Raw genomic sequence first — 6,322 nt, 5'->3', positions numbered from 1 at the left:
TTTCCTGTCATCTCTTACTCTATAGCACTTCAAAATGCCCAAGTCCACCATCTCTTGGTTTACTCCTGGAGACCTCCACCCTGTCCTGCCATCTTGGTTCTCCAACAGCACTGTGTCCCCCACAGGGAGCTCCCCAAAGCTCTCACCTTCCTTCCTAGTAACCCCCGAGCAGCGAGCAGAGTCATTCTTTGTTAAATTGCATTCCTCACAGCAGCTGATCAGAAGATTTCCTATTTCATCAGAGGACAAATGTTGTGGGGTCAGGGGAAGCCGCGAATCTACATATATTACTATTTTTCACATCACAATTGTAAGCATGCAAAACTCACCTCCTTTGATAAATAATGAGAAGCTCTTAGCATGATCTAATTCTCCAGGGCTATACTTGGTTGCCAGGGAAAGATGTAGATATGTGTGTGCACGCCCATGTGCATACCGATGAGACCGTGTGTCTTGTAGGGTGTGTGTGTCAGTGAGCCTGTAAGTCCTTGCAGTGTGTTTGTGTGTGTGTGTGTCTATATAAAGTATGTATCTCAGAGATGCACAAATTGGGCACAACTGAGAAAGCAAGGCGAGGAAGAGAGAGTGCCATGAAAGTGAGGACCTGTACCTTCTCTTTCCAGATCCCAAGCCATTTGCACATATCACCTTTCCACTGCAACACCCTTAGCCACGACCATTTTAGAAAACGTAGTGACATCATTTTCAAATTCATATCCTAAATCTCGACATCATGCTTCATTGTTCTGAGGCATAATAGGAGGTAGTCTTCCTAATCTTTCCCTACTGTCCCTGAATCTACAGTCAGGTTGGATCTTTCTGAAGTTCCCATAACTCCTTTTGTCACTTATCTGAACGGTAGCCAACACAGATACGCATCATACATGCATATAGAATTACATAGATTTTTGTGAATATATTTATACATATGGTACCAAACTATACATCATATTCTGCATCTTGTTATTTTCATGTCTTACAGATCTTTCCATACCAGAATATTTTGGCCAACCTCATTATTACATAGAATTGTATAGGAAAAATACACACATACCATGTCAGTTTTTTTGGTTTTTTAAAATATTTTATTTATTTATCTGACAGATTGAGATCACAAGCAGGTAGAGAGGCAGGCAGAGAGAGAAAGGAGGAAGCAGTCCACACGGAGCAGAGAGCCTGATATATGCCTTGATCCCAGGACCCTAGGACCATGACCTGAGCTGAAGGCAGAGGCTTTAACCCACTGAGCCACCCAGGTGCCCCCATACCGTCAGTTTAACCAAATTTATTGACAAGCATTCATGTTGTGAACTTCCTATTAGAAACAATACGGTACTACCATCCTTGTTCAGACTCTAGGTTCATAGGTGTGAATATTTATAGTCAGTGTTTCCTAAATCTAGCTTCACATTTAAAACGTGTAGAGAGCTTTCAAAAATACCACTGCCCATGCTCCCCAGCCCCTATCCCCACTAGACCTAGTTAAATCAGAATATGGGAGTGAGCCCAGGCAGGGGTATTTAATAAAATCTCCCCAAGTAACTTTACTATGCAACCAAGGTGGAAAATCATTACTAATTATGAAGAATTGGAATTGCTGATTTGTAGGGTCTATACATTTTACTTTTCTTTTTTTACATTCTACATTTTGAATGCCTTTTGTAAATGGCTAAATAATACACCATTGCAAATTCTGTAATATCATTGCTTCTGCTCTAAGTAAAGTTCTCAGGAAATCTGAAAGTATAAAGCAAGTACCTTCCTTTACAGAGTCTCTTTCTAAGCTGAAATGGCAGCTTCTTTGAAATGCCTACATATAAAGTTAGTGTTCCCCCACCTCACGTCATTACTTTCAAAGCATTGGACTGGTTTTCTTTGTATTACAGGCATAGCTCCGAGATGTTCCTGGTTTGGTTCCAGACACCCAAATAAAGAAGACATCACTACAAGTAAGTCAAATGAATTTTTTCTGTCTCCTGGTGCATATGAAAGTTATGTTTACACTATACTGTAGTCTATTAAATTTCAATGGCCTAATGTCTAAAAAAAAAATACATATCTTAATTGGAAAATACTTTATTGTTAAAAAACTGCTAACTATCATCAAAGCTTTCAGCAAGTTGTAATTAGTGAACACAGATCACCATAATAAATATAATCATGAAATATATTCTATTTAATATATAATACTAATATTACATATTATGTATTACATATAAATATAATAAACATGAAAAGCTAAAAATATTGTGAGAATTATGAAAACATGACACAGAGACACAAAGTAAATGCTGTTGGAAAAAATGGTGCCAGTAGACTTGCTCAACACAGGGTTGCCATAAACCTTCAATTTGTAAAAGAACAAAACAAAACAAAACACACAATATCTGTGAATCACAATAAAGCGAAGCACAGTAGAGTGAGTATGCCTGTCCTTGTCACAATGTGCAATCATTTCCTGAGGTTGATCATGGTCTTCTATAGCCCCTAATCTCCAACAGAAGTGCAAGAGAACACTTCTGGGTGTCCTGTTCACCCAGTAATTCTAATGCCTATTATAACAGGACCTAGAGTATAATCAATGTCAATATGTGGAGAATCAATCAGTCCCTGTGGTTGTCCAGTCAGTGGTTAAGCACGTTAGGCTGTGGAAAGGATCAGTAAAATGAAGGAGAAATACTGGTGGTTCTCATTCCCCAGACCTAGCATTTCCAAACATAAAACGAGTATTTCTTTTTCTCTTTATTTATCATTTAATTTAATTTTAGTTCCAGTATAGTTAACATAAAACAAGTATTTTACCTTAGCCAAAAGAACCTACAAACTCGCACTATCCTACAAGAAACAGATAAATGTGTGACAAGCCTTGACCATGTGGTTAAAAAAAAAACAAAGAAATCAGAAGGTAGACTATGATAAGCCACCTTAGTAATAAAGGCCATCCTCCTGCTTTTTGGAGAACATCTAAAAAAGCTTACACAGCAAGTATTACGGTTAAGCATGAGGAACACTTGGAAGATCTGGGCATGGAGGGCATCAGCTGTCACTGAGAACAGGATTCCTTAGCTGTTCCCTTTCTTTCCCCTTATAAGTAAGCTTTGTCAAATAGTCCTATAAAAAAGGAGGGGCCAAGACAGCAATTTCCTTTTGATCGTGATTATCACATTAAATTGCTCAGGATCATAGTCTCAGAAGGCCTTTAAATTCTTCTTTCTCCACCTATCATTTCTGTGTATAACAAATAACACCTCACCAAACACCATAGACATTATGTCCAATAGTACTAACCATTTTTTAAAAGGACTGTGAACATGTTTGACTTTCCTTCTCTATCATACCTGACACAAGGAATGTCGACTTAGTGGGAATGAGATCTTACATTTCTTATATTTGAAGTTTCAGGGTGACTTGTTTTTACAGTTTTTAGACTTTTTTTCATTAATATTTTAAAATTTTAGATGGTTCTAGATTTATGGAAAAGCTGAGGGAAGCTCCCATGCACTCCACACCCAGTTTTTCTACTGTTAGCAAGTGTATGGTACACTTGTCACAAGAAGCCAATATTGATACACTACTTTTTTAAAGGATTTTATTTTATTTATTTGACAGACAGATCACAAGTAGGCAGAGAGGCAGGCATTGAGAGAGGAGAAGCAGGCTTCCTGTTGAGCAGAGAGCCCAACATGGGGCTCGATCCCAGGACCCTGAGATCATGACCCGAGCCAAAGGGAGAAGCTTTAACCCACTGAGCCACCCAGGTGCCCCTATTGATACACTATTAATAGCATAAAGAAAAGGCCATGCTTTATTCATATTTCTACCTAATGTTCCTTTTTTATTCCAGGCTTCCATCTAGGACACCACATTACATTTACCCATCATGTTACTTTGGGCACCTCTAGCCTAAAGGTTTCTCAATCTTTCCTTGTTTTTGATAATCTTGACAATTAAAAGTACTTGTCGGGAATTTTGCAGAATGCTTCTCAATTTAGACTTTATTGATGTTCTTCTAATGATTAGACTAGGTTATGGGTTTGGGGGAGAAACCTGTCAAACACTACCTCCACAACATGATCAAGGTTAATGACAATAGTAATATTATGTCAATACCATATACCCTTGTATAACAAATGAATGGCACCTGTACCTTTGTGAGCTCTACTCTTCAAACAAAAAGTGCAATGCCAACATACCTACTTCTGTGAATTCATAAATCCAAGATATATAATTGATAACACAAAGGGATTTAGATACATAGTAAGATCAAGCCATTTCCCTCTTCATACGAAATAAAGTATTTTTATTTCAATTTTTCTTTTTCCCTTTTTTTTGTTTTTGCTTTGTTTTGATTTTCTCAGAACACAAAAATCCCTTTTACATGTATATCTGTCATAGATTTTAAGGAATTTCTTACATGAAGCGAAGTATTAAAATAGACGTTGAATTAAGGTAAGAGCTTACCCATCACTCAGGAATTGAAGAAAAACCCCATTTATCTTTTGATAGTCCAAAGGAAAGCAAATTGGTGGATATATTTCTGCTATTTAATAAAGTATTTCTATTATAAAACATAGCATTATTTTTAAAATTCTAATTATTTACATTTGAAACAAGCAATGTACTTAGAAAAATATGTTTGGATTCTTCCTGACTGTCCTATATGTGAGAAACAAGTACCAGTAGCTAATGTAGGTAATGACTGAGTCCTTGGTGTAAGGCAGCAAAGGAAAGAGCTAACAAAAACAGTTCTTCCGGGGTGCCTGGGTGGCTCAGTCGGTTAAACTGCTGCTTTTGGCTCAGGTCATAATCCCAGGGTCTTGGGATGGAACTCCAAGTCAAGCTCCCTGCTCAGTGGGGAGCCTGGTTCTCCCTCTGCTGTTCCCCCTGCTTGTGCTTTCTCCCTCTCCCTCTCTCTCTCTCAAGTAAATACATTTTTTAAAAAATCTTAACAACAACAATAAAAAAAAGCTTCTTCTGGACGTACGTGGATAATATAATCCAGTACAGTCTAGTAAGGAGACTGTTCTTGGGGGCAGATGTAACTTAAATAAACTATTGATAATATGAGATTCTAAATGTAACTTAGTTGTAAGAGTGACCTTCTCCAAACTGGGGAATGCTTTTATATCAGACCAAAACAAAATGGAAAATCGATAATAAAGCTATATCTTTAAACACAATATTCAACAATTAAAATATAAATATGTATTTACATATATACACTTACATATGTATGTGTATATAGGTGTATATGTGTGTGTATATATATATACATCTATGTGTCTATATAGATATACACCATATGCTCTTATATATCTAATTATCTAATGTATAAATATGCTCTTTTAAAATCCCAAACTAGCTACTGGGTTTTGGGGGAGGTTTTGTTTTGGCTTATTTTGTATTTTTGGATTTTTTGTTTTTACTAATTAATAACTACTCATGAATTAAATACCCCACAAGATAAAAGAACAATGGTTAATCTTATGCTTCTTTAATAGGAGAATCTAGCTTTGCAAACTGAGGAACCTAAAGACAGAAAAAGAAAAATTTTCAAGTTACTCACCAAAACTCACACCATATTGATAATTTAAGTCCTTTTCTCCTATATTTCTCTGACCGCTTAGATAAAAAGGATATCTTGTCTCCCTGGTATGGATAAAAAAAAAAATTCAGGAGATCAGTAATTAGGCTTTATGCCATTTAGGAAGTAAAATAAGTAACAACTTTGATTGACAGTCATTTTACTATTAGAAAAGCTTTTTGGCAAGAAAGTAAATCTTGCTGTCATTCCATTCCATTTCATTTCATTTTTTTCATTATAGAAAGAAAATTAAGTTATATGAAGTAATTTTGAATTATTTTTCTTTAGCATACAGTTAATTACAATTAAAAAGAGAGAGAGAGAGAGAGAAGCAGAATTTGTACTCCCTAGAAGGGAAAGCACTTTACTATTTGATGGGCTTTCCTTATACGTCTGCCTTTTATTTTTAAACGCCACCACCACCTCTTTGCTGACCAACAACTTCTTGCAAATTATGGCAAGGGATGGGGGTGGAGCATGAGCAAAGGAGCTGAGTGAAAGTTGGTGATACTCCCTGCCAAAATTCCAAGTTGAAATCAAATCCTTCAGTCAAGTTTCTTAGGCATGAAAAAAAGAAAAAAGATTTACAACTTCAGCAGAACTGTAATTGTACCAAGAAAAAGTATCAGTCAATCTACTTTACTGTCACCAAAGGATCTGAACCTGACTTGGTCATACTTCTTTCTCCTTTATATATGGAGGTGGGCGGGGGGGGGGGGGGGGGGGGGGGGGGGGGGG

The sequence above is a fragment of the Mustela nigripes genome, chromosome 3, assembly GCF_022355385.1.
Source record: "Mustela nigripes isolate SB6536 chromosome 3, MUSNIG.SB6536, whole genome shotgun sequence".
Taxonomy (NCBI): domain Eukaryota; kingdom Metazoa; phylum Chordata; class Mammalia; order Carnivora; family Mustelidae; genus Mustela; species Mustela nigripes.
Note: the sequence above shows the minus strand (reverse complement) of the source record.